Source organism: Stenella coeruleoalba (assembly GCF_951394435.1).
Source record: "Stenella coeruleoalba genome assembly, chromosome: 9".
Classification (NCBI taxonomy): domain Eukaryota; kingdom Metazoa; phylum Chordata; class Mammalia; order Artiodactyla; family Delphinidae; genus Stenella; species Stenella coeruleoalba.
The window spans coordinates 23,107,074-23,123,537 of NC_137155.1; the positions used below are offsets into that span (position 1 = coordinate 23,107,074).

Sequence of the window (16,464 nt, forward strand, 5' to 3'; positions counted from 1 at the left end):
AATGCCCATTGACAGATGAATGGTAAAGAAGTTGTGGTACATATATACAATGGATTATTACTCAGCCATAAAAAGGAACAAAATTGAGTCATTTGTTGAGACGTGGATGGATCTAGAGACTGTCATACAGAGTGAAGTATGTCAGAAGAAGAAAAACAAATATCGTATATTAACGCATGTATGTGGAACCTAGAAAAATGGTATAGATGAACTGGTTTTCAGGGCAGAAGTTGAGACACAGATGTAGAGAACAAACGTATGGACACCAAGGGAGGAAAGCCGCAGTGGGGTGGGGATGGTGGTGTGCTGAATTGGGCGATTGGGATTGACATGTATACACTGATGTGTATAAAATTGATGACTAATAAGAACGTGGTGTATAAAAAAAATGCCATGAAAAATGGTTATAATTTTGTTATACATTTGGGGGAAAACCTAACTTTCCTTATTTTCTTAAAGAATTAATTAATATCAAGACTTTAAAAGAATTAAATGGTTCCTCAAGTGAAGAGAAATACTAATAAAATCATCAGAGCGGTATTTCTACCACTACAAAGCTAGGGAGGGAAAAACTGAGACCATAACAAAATATAAGTTTTATTATTATAGTCATGAGGATGACAAAAATACTGTTTGTGTGTCTTTTCTGTCTATAGCCTCCATTCTGTTGGCATTTTTGTTTTCCTTTGCCAGGGGCATTTTGAAGCAGGGAATAATTTTTTATAAATACAAAGCACATTCCATTTATCAATGTCAGGTCAACCCCATTTTAAAAAATGCTGTTGCAAACAAAATATCTCAAATGAACAGGTTTTTGAACACTAGAATAGCAAATTCTTACTAACTTTGTTACAGAAGGATCTACCAATTCCACTAAGAGTTTTCTTTCGATCTTTATGAAAGGAGCATATATTATATGAAGATACCAAAGATAAGACTGACTAGGTGAAATACATACTGACACAATCTACATATTTTAACAGAATTGGCATGAGTCAGCTGTCCATGACAAAATAAACAATATTGCATTTGAATATGTTAAAAAATTCATTTGAGACTAGTAAGAAACCAATGCTGTGACAGAAACTATGTATCCTCTACCTTACATATTTTCTTCAAATCTTTTTTACCTCACAACTATCTAAAAGTCAGTTACTAAAAATTAAATTGAAAATACTCTTCTTTAAAATATTTCAATGTTTTCAACACTGTGCATAAGAAAGAATTCAGGCATGAACTCAATATTCCTGACAGTGGAATTTTCTTTTAATGGTGCTTATAATTTTGATGATATTAGAGACTATTCTAGTATTATTTTCCCAACTTACCCATGCTTTTCTGTTTTAACAGATAGCTTATAAATGATTAGAAAAAATGATTTCTTCACAGACTCATCAGATCATTTCCTATAAAATCCCTATCTTTCTATTTGTGAAAAAGGAATAGTAAAGAAAACATCTGTCACTGTACTTGCTTAGGATTTGGATGGAAAAGACATCAGTCCACCCACATTCAGTTTGCAGGAGAACTCCAGGTAGGGTGCAGACAGATGGTTGTGTTTGAGTGGAGAAGTCAGATAGAGGATAAAGATGCCCGTAAGTGTCCCAAGCTGATGGAAGGTAGGCAGGGTGTGAGAGTACAGTAAGCATATTCTCCTTAGTTAATATTTCAGTGTGTTAATCATCCATAGAAAGAAAATTTAAGAGGAGAAATTTAAAGAATGCTCTATGTGACAATATGTATTACTTCTACCACTGGTAGGTAGTTCAAATTAAGAAAGGACAAAACCTAGAAAGTTTGTATATTAAAAAAAGCATCTGGGCTTCCCTGGTGGCGCAGTGGTTGAGTCCACCTGCCGATGCAGGGGACACGGGTTCGTGCCCTAGTCCGGGAAGATCCCACATACCGTGGAGCAGCTGGGCCCGTAAGCCATGGCCGCTGAGCCTGCACGTCCGGAGCCTGTGCTCCGCAACGGGAGAGGCCACAACAGTGAGAGGCCCGCGTACCGCAAAAAAAAAAAAAAAAAAAAAAAAAAAAAAAAAAAAAAAAAGCATCTGTTTGTTTATAACTGGCAAAATGATCTGTTTCAGTTGCATGTTTACTTTGATCTTTTTCTACTGGTATTTAAGTTTCTGCTTTATGATCTCCTTCCAATGATAGAACCAGACCTCCTGGAAACCACGTTCATCAGACCTGGGAGTTTGAAAGAAGCAGGCGCTGAACCTTAGTTTTTTCCCAGAACAAGAAAAATGGGCTGCGATCGAAACTGTGGGCTCATCGCTGGTGCTGTCACTGGTGCACTCATGGCTGTGTTTGGAGGTATTCTAATGCCAGTTGGAGACATACTTATTGAGAAGACAGTTAAAAAGGTACAAGTATTATCAAGACTGTTTCTTGTCATCCTGATTCATTCTATCTTCCATCCCTTTTCGGCTTAGGGTGCCTGTTTTATATTTCATTGTAACTGGCAATTCTGTGTCTTCGAGACAAAGGTGATAATGAACAATTGAAACTCTACATGATAGAGAAATGGTCAAAGCATGATGTGTATTCTATATGAATGCACTGTCATCTTAAGTCTAAATATCCAAATTTTGATAAAAAAACTATATTAGGTATGCATATTAAAAGAAATAATTGCTTTTAATTATGTCCAAGAGTATGTTGATATGCTTTTTTTGCATAAATATATACCATTTTTTATTGAAAGAAATATTCTTTAAATTTATTGGCACACAGTTGTTCACAGCAGTCTCATGATTGTTTGCATTTCTGTGGTGTTGGTTGTAACTTCTTTTTCATTTCTGATTTTATTGGTTTGGGCCATTTCTCTTTTTTTTCTGATGAGTCTGGCTAAAGGTTTATCAATTTTATTTATCTTTTCCAAGAACTAGTTTTTAGTTTTGTTGATGTTTATTTTTTGTATCTATTTCATTTATTTCTACTCTTATCTTTATGATCTCTTTCCTTCTACTAACTTTGGATTTCTTTTTGTTCTTCTTTCTCTAGTTCCTTTAGGTGTGAGGTTAGGTTGTTTAACTGAGATTTTTCTTGTTTCCTGAGGTAAACTTGTATAGCTATAAATTATCGTGTTAGAACTACTTTTGCTGCATCCCATAGGTTTTGGATCATCATGTTTTCATTTTCATTTGTCTCTAGGTAATTTTTGATTTCCTCTTTGATTTCTTCAGAGATCCATTGGCTGTTTAGAAGTACGTTATATAGCCTCCACGTGTTTTCTTTTTCCAGCTTTTTTTTCGTGTCGTTTAAGACTCCCTTTTAATAAGATTATTGCACAGTCTGCACATAATAAAAGGCACTCTGGTCTAGTGTGGTGGAGTACATATAACTGATGGGTGATGGGATACAATGAAATAAAAGGACTAAATAGGGAGAGGAGTGAAAGTTGCAAACTGTAAGATAACCAGTTGAGTTATTGAAGGAGATGTATTCCTTAGAAGAATAAAAAACAGAGGTTTTAGAAGTGATTTGATATGAACATCAGATGTATTTCAAAGGTCAGTGCTCAGAGAGATTTGATCATTACTATAGAGATTACAGATAAAACTAAGCAATAGGTTCACTTTCTAGAGAGTCTGAATGTAGAGACAAAAAGACAGAGAAACTGGCCAACAGTAGGAGTCACATCTCTGAATTATGTGTAAACCCAGTGAGCCAAGTGTCTTACCCCTACCTCAAGAGCACTTAAGCTAATGCTGTTATTTCACAAATATATACAAGTTTTAGTACTGGTCAGTTTTTGTTTACCATTGAAATCATTGCAGATTACTTGCTTCATTTAATGGACTACTACCAAATTGGGAACGTTATTACCTGCATACAAACACTATTTAAAAAAAAAAAAGAAGAATTAAAGTGCTTAATTTTAACAGATGAGAAAATCATCTCATGATGTTATCTAATTTTTAAAGTATAGATTTGGTACTCTACGATACCTTTCAATTCTAAAAGATGGTCCCCAGACTCCAGCATTTGAAATGGCCTAAAATAGTCCATACAGTTTACTTCATATATATATATATATTCATATTTCTTTACTGTTTATTTCCAAGGGATTTTTTTTTTCTTTTTGCGGCACACGGGCCTCTCACCGCTGTGGCCTCTCCCGCCGCGGAGCACAGGCTCCGGACGCGCAGGCCCAGCGGCCACGGCTCACGGGCCCAGCTGCTCCGTGGCATGTGGGATCCTCCCGGACCGGGCCACGAACCCGCATCCCCTGCATCGGCAGGCGGACTCCCAACCACTGCGCCCCACCAGGGAAGCCCCAGGGATGTTTTTTAAGGACTTCATGATTTTTATGCGTTATAGCTGAAAACTATTTTTTTTTTTTTTTTACCAGTAATTTAGACTATGATTCCTGGTAGATTTGTCTGGGCCAGCAGGTTTATGCAATCTTGCTAGACAGACTAAAAGTCAATGGCATGAGCTGCCATGTATGTGGAGAGTAGAAACTACCAAAGGACTTCAGAAAAAGGACAAAGTTTTGTCACTATTTACAAAGGATAATTTGTCACCTTGACATTCTTCATATCACTTGATAAATGCTTAGTGAATACTGTATAACATAGGTAATTTAAAATAAATTTTAATTTAATTTCCCTATGATATTAACTGCAGAACACCAAGAAGCAAATTAAAGATTTCTTTCTCTCAGCCTGTACACACATGCATGTGCATAATGCACACACACATTAGAAAAATTTTTGGACGTGGAAACTGCTTGTAATTGGTCCCAAATAGAACAGATTTTGGTAGTGAGTGGAGAAGATGAAAACTATTTTCAGTATGTTTCTGCTTTTTAAGGAAGTTTTGATTTCACTGGATGGAGAATAAATATATAAATAATTAAATAGCAGAAAAGGAAGTGCTACAGGATTTTACATGTTATTGCCACATAACTGGTTTAGACAGTAATGCTAAGAGCAAAGTAGTTAAAGCAAGATGGGAAGCAAGTGAGATGAGAGTTCTCCTTCTAAGGGGTGGATAGGATTTGTATAACAGTAGCCAACGTTTATTGAATGCCTGCTATGTGCTAACACTGTTCTAAATGCTCACATTTAATAAATCCTATAACAACCCATGAGGATAAATATTTAATCACACCATGTTCTACTTATTTTGACTTTGAAAAATACTAATTTCGTAGAGTTCAACTTAATATTATTATTACCCCATTTTACAGATAAGGAAACTGAGGTACAAAAAAATTAAATAACCTGCCCAAGTTTAAATGGTTAGCACATGACCAAACTGGGGATCAAACTCATAGCATCTTGTTTCATTGTTAACCACTTCACTCTAGGCTTTGAGTAAAGAAGCCAATGGACTTGGTCAGGCTGGAAGTAGGGTAAGGAAATCAACTCATAGATTAAAATATGCTACACATGATACTGTCTCCTGTACACTATAAGAGCCTTGAGAAATGGGACAATATATTTTTGACATATGTGCTCTACATACTTCATGCATAGGAAGATATCAAGGACATTTTAATAGTTATACTGAAGTTGCCAGTCATGTGGATGAGTACTGTTTTCCTGTAACAGCAATAATCAAATGACCATGTGACTAGATAAAAACTATTACTCTTCCCAACGTCTGCTTTCAAATTAGCAAATGTAGCAAAATAGAAGTTTCAAGGTAAACAAAATGTAGCAAATGTAGAAGTTTCAAGGTAAATGTCTTTCAACTCAGCTGGAGACCAAGCCATGTGAGAGTCATCAGGCTGGAATCCAGTCATTACTAGGGCTGAATCAGCCAAGTGCGAGGAGCTTAAATTATATTACTTTTTCTATACACATAATTAACACCTTTGTACTTCAAATTTAGCAAAAGATTTGCAAAATAGACAGATAGTCCGAAGTCAATTTAAAATCAAGGCCTCTTAAATTCACAAAGGACATAAAAACTTTTGCTCCCTTTAAAATTAGAGGAACTGATGATAAAATAATCTTAGTAGTCAATGAGGTCTATACAATTTTCTAGTACATATAGTAGTGTTAGGATCAGAAGAAATGCATTCCTATTCTGACTGTTTCAGTATTTTTTTCTTTGTGAACAAATCGTGGTGTTATGCAAACCACACAAAATTGTAGTAAAAGACCTGATTCTCCATTATCTACTACTAAACTGTCATACAGTATTGAATCAGACATCTGTTTTCTGTAGGACCTAATTCTACCCCTAAAAAATGGATGGAATTAGATGACCCTAACTTTAATAGCTGATAATTCAATGCATTCATTTCAACTCTTTGCGTTTCAGCTTTCCCAGTTGAAAAAATATCTCCAGATGAACAAATAAGGCAAAGTGATTCATGGCTTTTAGAAAAAAGACATGATATGCTTACAATGCCTTTTGATATTAAATGCATAACCATTAGAATGAGGAAGTTTTCTGTCCTGCCAAGTACATTCTGTCACAGTCCCTTTTCAATTCTTTAAGTACTTATAGAGTTCCTTTCATTAAGAACTGAAATAAAATATGTGCCTTGAGAGGTACATGGTAAACAATTGATATTATATTAGTCCTTAAGATTCTTTTATCACTAGTGTGAGAGTAATAATGTGTAGGTTCGTGTGTTTTCTTGAAATGGGTAAATTAACACAGATTTCAACTTCAGTAGAATTTCAGCTTCAACACCCTCATAAACACCTTTACATTTAGAGGAACAGCCGTAATACTTTATCTATGTGCAATATTGTCTTAATTTTCAGCTTACTATGGAAATAAGATTTTTAGGAGCACTAAAGCATTTTTTAAGGATAATTGGTTGTAAAAAAGTAAGATCTAACATCACTTTAGCAGCTCCAATGTACCCAGTGTAAAAGGATGGCAACAGCACAGGGTTTTGTAAAGGCATTAATACCGGATGCCCTGTTCTTCTCTAAGGAATTCCCTTATTTCTCCACTAAGTAATAAGTAAAGTTTCCTGAAGATATGAAACTTAACTTGACTTCTACCAACTAAGTGCAGAGGTGACAGGAACAAAAAATAGTAAAAACACGGTGTAAAAGAGGACCAGCCTAAGGGTCAGAGACTAGGATCCTCGTCATGATTCTACTTCTAGGTATTTGCCTCGGTTACCCTTGGGCCAGACACCTGGTTTCTCAGAGCCTCAGCACGCTCTCCTAGAAAATGTACTAATGTCCAATGTCCTTTCCTGATCCATCATTCTATGAAAGCAGGTGAAGGAAACAAACAGGTCAGACTGTCCCTGTATTCATGGGTCTTGTTAGGCTCATTTTGTGTGAAATACTTTTCTCCCTCTTCCTCTAGCACTAAGGTAAGTTGGAGTTTTACACCTGGGCATTCCTCGCAAGGTGCTTACTTGGAAACACTGCCTGCTACAAAGTCACCTTTGTCTGCACTAGCTACTAGAGCTTCAGAGGCTTGCTGCTCAGAGAGTGAAAGCCTTGGAAGGAAACCACGAGACCATCTATAATTCCCTCGTTTTACAGATACTGAAATTGACCCAAGGAATCTGGTGACTTTCTACTCAGTCCCAGCTCCTAAAGCACAGGAGCCAATTTCTAATGTTGGGCTTTCTGATTCTGTCATTGGTATTTTTTCTGTATCTGTCTTTACTACAAGGAGCATCAAAGATTTTTAATGGATTTCACAAAAGAATAATAGGACATATCCTTTTTTCATTCTTTTATCTAAAATGTAGTAACCTAATAGTAACGAATCAGACTGTTGTAATTTTTGGAAACACGTACTAATAGATTTCTGCAGATGTACTGAGAGTTAGGAAAGCCTCATTGAGCAGGGTTTGGAAGGGGAGAAGCGAAATTTGTGTTTTTCTTAGTCTGACAAATGTTAAGTGATAATCTTCCCTGGAACTGTCCAAGATTTGAAGAAAATGAAAAAGCTTCCAATACCACTACATTTTTCTCTCAGTTTTTCTGTTTTGCCTCCTCAGTCTAACTCACTGAAGGCAGAGGAGAGGTTAATGTTTGACCTGATAAGAATTTTTTGGAAAAAGTTTAATAAAATTTGCTTAATAAATTGTGTTACGAACTGTCGCAATATTGCCAAAGGGTCACTCCAAAGCTTGCCAGTGGCTGGCCTTACAATCGACAGACATGTCTACAATATTACACACTGATTCTCTTTGTAAAAGGTTAACTAAAAGAGATTGCTATCGTAACGTGTTGAAAATATTTCTGTTCCAAGCGTGTGGCAGGCTGCAAAGGTTCTCATGAGCAACGTACTTGAGCTTATTGCTTTCGGTGACTAACTAAAGGTTTTCAACTCCCACAAGTGCCCATATTGACTACAAGTAAATAACCCAAACTTGTTTTCTTTTTCATAGGAAGCTGTCCTTGAAGAAGGTACAATTGCTTTTAAAAATTGGGTTAAAACAGGCACAGAAGTTTACAGACAGGTTTGGATCTTTGATGTACAGAATCCAGAGGAGGTGGCAGTGAACAGCAGCAAAATTAAAGTTAAGCAAAGAGGTCCTTACACGTACAGGTGAGCGAGTCCCCATAAAAAGTGGCATTCTTTCCTTGATCATATGTGTTTCTGAAAAAGCTTCCACCTGACAACTGCCATTGTATTGAAATGTACTTATTATTTTCTTGCCATTAACATACATTGAAATATTCTGTTTCTGCCTATATAAAACCCTAATCTAAGGATTTAATGATTATAAGAAATACAGACTTTATTATGAATTTACCAGCATCAATTAACTGCTCTACATTTAAGAAGTTACAGGTGCTTTACACTTGTAGCATATATTCTCAACAACTCTAGCAGTGTGTACATGTCAATCCCGAACTCCCAATCTATCCACACTGCTATATTTAAAATAAACAAGGACCTACTGTACAGCACAGGGAACTCTGCTCAATACTATGTAATAACCTAAATGGGAAAAGAATTTGAAAAAGAATAGATATGTGTGTGCGTATATAAATATATATATATATATATATATATATATATCAATCAATCGCTTTGCTGTATACCTGAAACTAACACATTGTTAATCAGCTATGCTCCAATATAAAATAAATATTAAAAAATAATAGTAATAAATAGAATTTAAAAAACAAGTCTAAAATATACATGCTAAATAAAAAACCATCTATCAAAGTTTTAAAACCAGAGCACTTTAAAATCCTAAAATTGAAAGCGTAGGTTATATGAGTGGTTCTCCAAGGGTGGCTCCTGAACCAGCCACATCAGCATCTCCTGGGAACTAAGTAGAAATGCAAATTCTCAGGCCCCACCTTAGACCAAATGAATCAGAGACTCTTGGTTTAGACCCCAGTAATGAGTTTTACAAGTACTCTGGGGGATTGCAATACACACTCAAATTTGAGAACAACATTAAACTGATTTTATGTAATTACAAGGCTGCTAAGGATTTCTATTCAAACTATTTTCCAGGTCTTAAGGGTGTTTTTATTCATCCAGTAGTTTCATTCTTATATTTTCTCCAGTACTTAGACTGAATAAGCTATACCTTTATCTACATTCCTTAACAGCTTAACACATTCTTGAATAGAATCTTAGACATTAGCACTAGGGGGAAATAATTAGCCAGAACCTTTCATTTTGTAAATTTTGAAAACTCATTCCAGGGGATATGAAATGATTTACCAAGTTCACACATACCTAGGGACTGGTAACTCTTAGATTTTTGTGTCCATTTTCTCCTATCTAAGTTATAGACTATGTGTCTTTTCTAACTATTAAAGTAAGAAAAAGAGAGACTGAGGTGCTAAAGACACTAAACTTAACCAAGGATTAGAAATACACTTATGGTGCCCATATGGGAACAGAATTAAGTCCTGCTGTATGATTTGTTATAAAAATGTGTGATTTTTCCTCAAGAATAATTACAACTAGTTATATGTCATGATCAAGTATTATCACAAAATTTCATATTTGTAATGATTTCTTCGAACTCATAGTTTTACTTTCTTATCTGTTTCAGATGGTCTATAATTATATAATTTCTTTCCTCTCCATTCATTAATATATTTCTAGATTGACAACTCACACTCAAATATAATGAAATAACAGTAGTTGGGAGGGTGATGCCTGCTGCCGCAACACAGGAGCATACCTGTGAGCGTAAGCACGCATGCCGAGCGCCTGGGTGCCTATTCTGTCCTAGTAATTATCCCGTCTCCTGTCTCCAGGCACATCTGTGACTATTCACAACTCTGTCAAAGACGGCTTGGTTTTCACTGTTACAAAAACAAAAATAACCCTCACCTTGGAAAATATTTTTATTTTTTCATGGTCTATAGTTCTTATGTTATTATCAAAAGCCTATGTGAGTATTATCTTGGTCCAAAAAAAAGTTGTAGCTGTGATGTGTACCTATGAAAATCTAGAATTCCCACATGACCAAATAAGAATCTAAGCACGGTTGTTTAAATATTCCTATCCTGGCCTGAGAGGGCAGAGAGCGCAGCTGCGGGGTCCAAGCAGCGGGGGGCGAGCCCGGAGACCCCGGCCCTGGGAGCCTTCACACAGCCTCTGCACAGATAATGCTGTGAGCAGGTGCTGGCTGACCTGGCTGGATCTGTGCGTGATGGGCAGGGGCTGAGTGTGCCCTCGGGAAGTGTGGGTCCCGCACATCCACCTGTGTGGATCCCGCAGCAGCTGGGATCCTTGGCACCACTGGTTTCTCCACGCTGTGCCAGGGACTGGAGGATGTAGCCGGCTCTCCAGAAAGCCCCAGTCGGCTGTAAGTCCAAGAAGGTCTCCTACACCTCTGGCTCCTTTCACAGCCACTTCTGAGGCTGCTGGAGAAAAATGATGTGACAGTTCCTATCAAAAAGGATACTGGGGAAAAATAACATCCGGAAAGAAAGTGGCCGTTTTTGCGAAATCGACATTCTCCAACTCCAGAAGGGCAGCCAAGATCCTAATTTACCTGAAAGCTGCCAATAATAAGAAAGGAAAGAAATTCAAACAGAGGGGCATCTTGTCTCCCGATATGATCAGTCCTCCCCTTGGAGACTTCTGCCGGACCATTCACGTGGTCAAGGATGGCCAGCTCAATGTCTTCGGAGACATTTCCTTTCTTCAGGGGAACTCTGATCTTCTACCTGGAAACCAGGAGAAAGCACGCATGGGCCAGCTCCCTGGGTGTATGGAGTTCTTCAGGGTCCGCAGCACCACCGACTCCATGTTCACAGAAACGCTCACCCTGGTGCTCAAAAACACCATCTCCCTCCCGACTCTTGGAGGATCACAAGCACTCATGTTGCCCTTATTGTCAACGATGACATTCAATTCCAAACAGGAGTCCTTTGGTCCGGGAAAGCTGCCCTGGCTTAGCTGTGAGTGGGTCATGGAAGAGAACAGTATGGTCTATCAGGGGGGCGTTTCATGGGGGCTCTGGTGGGTCCCCATCCCAGTCCCGCCACTCTGCCAGCCTCTCCAAACTGTACCTCTACTGGGCAGCCAAGAATAATGTTTGACCATCCCGCCTGGTGTGAGCTCGTCAAGGAAAAGACTAAAAACCAGAGGAGTCCCTCTCTGATCTCACTGGGTTCCCTCCTCTTCCTGCAGCTCGATCTTGGGCCTTCATTTCTGGATGCAGTGCTGAAGGTCATGGATAAAAATAAGTAACAGTACACCTCTGGCTCTTTTCCTTTGGGGTAAAAGGTTTCAAAAATCAAAACAAAACTAACCACAGTCAAAGAGAAAGATTCACTGACTATATTTGCCATTACATGATGGGTTTTCTAGAATAACGTTCCAACAAAATTTGCAAAAACAGTTAAAAAAACAAACAACTGTCCTGACAAAGAGAGGAAGAGAGTCAGAACCCATTTTTGGCGGGCATTGCTGATGTACGGCTCACATTTTTTTGCTTCCAGACAGGTCAGAAATCTGGCTTGGCCAGGATTGGCACTATCTAGCTATGAAGGGCTGTGCCAGTCACATTAAGGACCTTTACAGTACTTTGGCATTTTCTGAGCAAGGGGAAGTCAAAATTTGTTTAACACCTAATCCTTTTTTCTAAACTCCTTTCTATATTATATTGTTTGGGTTCACCATAGCAAATTCTCCACTGTTAAAATTTTTCTGTTTCCACATTTGAACAACTTGATGGGTTTTGGAGATTTGCTTGTAGCTCTTATATATCCCTATATATTATATCTATATCCTGAAATTTTGACTGTCAGCAACATGTTGGTAAGACACAAGCAAAGTATTACAGTAAGTTATTTTAAAGTTAAAATATATTTTTATGTGCCTTTGGCTTTTTACCGAAGAGTCTACATTTTAGAGATACTACATCAAATGTGCTCATTTGACTTTTTCCATTGGCGTTCCATTGTAAGCTGTGCATGTTTGGAAAGGTGTCTTCATATTTAGCTTTATTTTTTTTTCTTCGTCTGTTATCACACTTTTCACAGCAGCCATAAATGGATTGTAAAGTGTAAAGGCACAGGTTACTCACAGTGCTTCTGCAGAGACTGTGGGCTACACCACATGTTATTTGGAAATATTTTAGGACAGTATATGCTTGCATTACATAGGTACTTTATACAACACAATAGAGTAAGTGTTAAATTAATCGTCAATAAATAAATATACTCTAAGAGAACTCAGTATGTGTGAGAATATTTGTTAGAATTTGAGAGCTGATCAAGTTTTTTGTTTAATTTTTTATTTGTTTGGAAGGGGTTATGTTTTTACTTTTAAAGATATTAACTGGAGTATCAGAAAACATAAACATAATATTGAATCCTGTGCTAGTCCTGCTCTGATAGGTGACAGTTAATATAAATTTTATTTTTAGAGGCTTTAACCTATCTCTCTAAGGGATGAAAGGGGGTGGGTTAGATATAATTGATTTACTTGGAGAAGCAATATGGGGAGGATTGGAGAAGAGAAGTTAGATTTGCAGCTAAAGTATGTAAACAATAAACTCCTATTTATATAACAATGTTAAAGGAATTTATGATCAACTGTGAGTCATCTTTTCTCATGATGTTGACAAAACAGAGTCCTTAGTGTCTGCTTGGATGCCTTAAATGATGGGAAAACGACTGGTCACCTTTCAGAAAAAGTTAATAATTTGAGAGTCTTCCATGTGTTGAGTTGAACCTGCCTCCCCATCAATTACACCCTGAACTCAACTGAAATTGGAAGTGGAGGAGGATGTCCCTCCTTAAACAGAATGGCTGCTAATGTGAGCTTGATGAAACTTTGACAAGGTGTGACATGGGTCAAAGCATGAAATTACCTGGATAGACATCTTAATTATTATTCCAACCTACATCTCTATGAAGACCCAGTAACTCCTTCTGAATATTCTCAGATCCAACATAAGTCTTTTTTTTTTAATTACTTTGCTTTGGCAGGAGTACACAGAAAGCAAAACCTGAGGCAGATTCCTCCCTTTGACCTTATTAATACAAATTTTACAATTTGTATGGAAACACTAAAGACCTTGAATAGCCAAAGCAATCTTGAGAAAGAAAAATGGAGCTGGAGGAATTAGGCTCCTTGACTTCAGACTATACTACAAAGTTACAGTAATCCAAACTGTATGGCACTGGCACCAAAATAGAAATATAGATCAATGGAACAGGATAGAAAGTCCATAGATAAACCCACTCACCTATGGTCACCTAATCTACGACAAAGGAGGCAAGGATATACAATGGAGAAAAGACAGTCTCTTCAATAAGTGGTGTTGGGAAAACTGGACAGCTACATGTAAGCAAATGAAACTAGAACACTCCCTAACACCATACAAAAAAATAAACTCAAAATGGATTAAAGACCTAAATATAAGGCCAGAAACTATAAAACTCTTAGAGGAAAACAGGCAGAACACTCTTTGACATAAATTGCAGCAATATCTTTTTTGATCCACCTCCTAGAATAGTGAAAATAAAAACAAAAATAAACAAATGGGACCTAATTAAACTTAAAAACTTTTTGCACAACAAAGGAAACCATAAACAAAATGAAAAGACAACCTTCAGAATGGGAAAAAAATATTTGCAAATGAAGCAAACAACAGGGATTAATCTCCAAATATATAAACAGCTCATGCAGCTCAGTTAAAAAAAAAAAACCACCAACAGCCCAATCAAAAAATGGGCAGAAGATATAAATAGACATTTCTCCAAGGAAGACATACAGATGGCTAAAACATACACGAAAAGACACTCAACATCACTAATAATTAGAGAAATGCAAATCAAAACTACAATGAGGTATTGCCTCACACCTGTCAGATTGGCCACCATCAAAAAATCTACAGACAATAAATGTTAGAGAGGGTGTGGAGAAAAGGGAACCCTCCTACACTGTTGGTGGGAATGTAAATTGGTGCAACCACTATGGAGAACAGTACGGAGGTTCCTTAAAAAACTAAAAACAGAGCTACCATATGATCCAGCAATCCCACTCCTGGGCATATATCTGGAGAAAACCATAATTCAAAAAGATACATGCACCCCAGTGTTCACTGCAGCACTATTTACAATAGCTTGGACATGGAAGCAACCTAAATGCCCATCAACAGAGGAATGGATAAAGAAGATATGGTACAGATATACAATTGAATATTACTCACCCATAAAAAAGAATGAAATAGTGCCATTTGCAGAAACATGGATGGACCTAGAGATTGTCATACTGAGTGAAGTAAGTCAGACACAGAAACACAAATATCGTATGATATCACTTATATGTGGAATCTGTAAAAAGGGTACAAATGAACTTATCTACAAAACAGAAATAGAGTCACAGATATAGAAAACAAACTTATGGTTACCAGGGGATAAGGGGAGGGGGGAAGGGATAAATTGGGATTGACATATACACACTACTATATATAAAACAGATAACTAATAAGGACCTACTGTATAGCACAGGGAACTCTACCCAATACTCTGTAATGGCCTATACGGAAAAAGAAATAAAAAAGATTGGATATATGTATAACTAATTCACTTTGTTGTACACCTGAAACTAACACAACACTGTAAGTCAACTATGCCCCAATAAAAATTAAAAAAAAAACCACCTTTCTAAAACCTGTATATATTCTTCTTTTTTTTTCTTTTGGCTGCACCCTGCACGGCATGCAGGATCTTAGTTCTGCAACCACGGATAGAACCCATGCCCCCGGCAATGGAAGCGTGGGGTCCTAACCACTGGACCGCCAGGAAATTCCTTATACTCTAAATTTTAAACCAAAAATTCAGTGATTATGTTCTCTTTTTATAAGTACATTGTACACACAGGCCTCAGTTTAAAGGATTTTTTTTTCTCTTGGTGAGTGCCATCTACTGGTATAGTGTTGTAAGTACAACTAAGTAAACTAGAATTGGGTCACAATTATTTTGCTGTTATCTCAATTATTATATACACATAAATGTTCCTGAAAATTAGAGCATTTTAATTTTAAATGTTAATAATATGTAATATAAGTTTAAAATACAACTATCTAAGAGGAAATAGTAATTGACTATTAATAGACTGTCCTGGCTGCTGTTTCAGATTTTTATATTCTTTGTATGTCTACAGTACTCAGAGAAAAGTAAATAATAAAGCTTTGAAGAAATTACATTAAAAGTAAAACATATTTATATCTTTTTTGAATTCTCTTTTGAGATATTAATGTGAGGTATTAATTAATTTATTCATTCAAAATTTTTTGTTGAGAACTTACCAAGTAGCAGGCACTGTGGGAATAAAAAAAACACTCATAATACCAACCCTACAGGTATTGTACCTGATTGAAATGTGTGGCTTTTTTGGTTTGTTATGTTTTATACATTTCAGTCCCATGTTTTTTTCAGTCTTTATCTTAGTTAAATAATAATAGATAACTACTGTAGCCTCAAATAATAGACATTCAAATATATGATAATGCAACGTCTACCTTATTTCATCTCAGTAAATATCTTGTACTGGCAAAAGATTTTTTTTTCCATAATATGACCTTTCACCACATTCCTAAAAAGTAGTTGGTACTTTGCCTAGAGATTTTAGAGCCAGGAGCTTAGAGCTAATAAGTATACAATATATGAGGCAGAGATGGAGGGGAATTGATCTCTTAAGTGGAAATTATATTCCATTAGTTATCCTTCTCATTAAAATACTGGAAATTATGAAAAAAACAGTGCTGGCAAGGCTGTGCACTTTGAACAGTCTTTCTTATGTAAGAAGACATGCTTTTACTGTTCCCTTCCTTAAACCTCTCTGCTGTCTCCTCCTGACCCTCAGGATAAAAAGTTAAATATCTGAGTACAGGACACAACCCTTTTGTGTTTGAGATCTTGTTTATTTTAGTGGCTTTATTTCCACCACTCTCCTTACTCTAACTCTGTAAACCAACCATAGTAAAATGTTTGCAGATACATGTGTTAGCATATGGTATTTGTTTTTCTTTCTGACTTATAAAGCAGAAACTAAGACACCATTGTAAAGCAATTA

At 36.7% G+C, this 16,464-nt stretch overlaps 2 pseudogenes across 2 annotated transcripts in view; both read left to right on the forward strand.

Moving 5' to 3' along the window:
- Positions 1–2,078: 2,078 nt before the first annotated feature.
- Positions 2,079–16,464, forward strand: part of LOC307191681 (platelet glycoprotein 4-like) — a 100,143-nt pseudogene continuing 85,757 nt past the window's right edge. The window contains exons 1-2 of the transcript in view: positions 2,079–2,369; positions 8,339–8,499. The product of the transcript in view is annotated as a platelet glycoprotein 4-like (transcript). The remainder of the gene's footprint in view (positions 2,370–8,338; positions 8,500–16,464) is intronic.
- Positions 10,077–11,625, forward strand: LOC307191470 (cdc42 effector protein 3-like; annotated as a pseudogene). The gene is made up of 3 exons: positions 10,077–10,113; positions 10,588–10,735; positions 10,900–11,625. The product of its transcript is annotated as a cdc42 effector protein 3-like (transcript).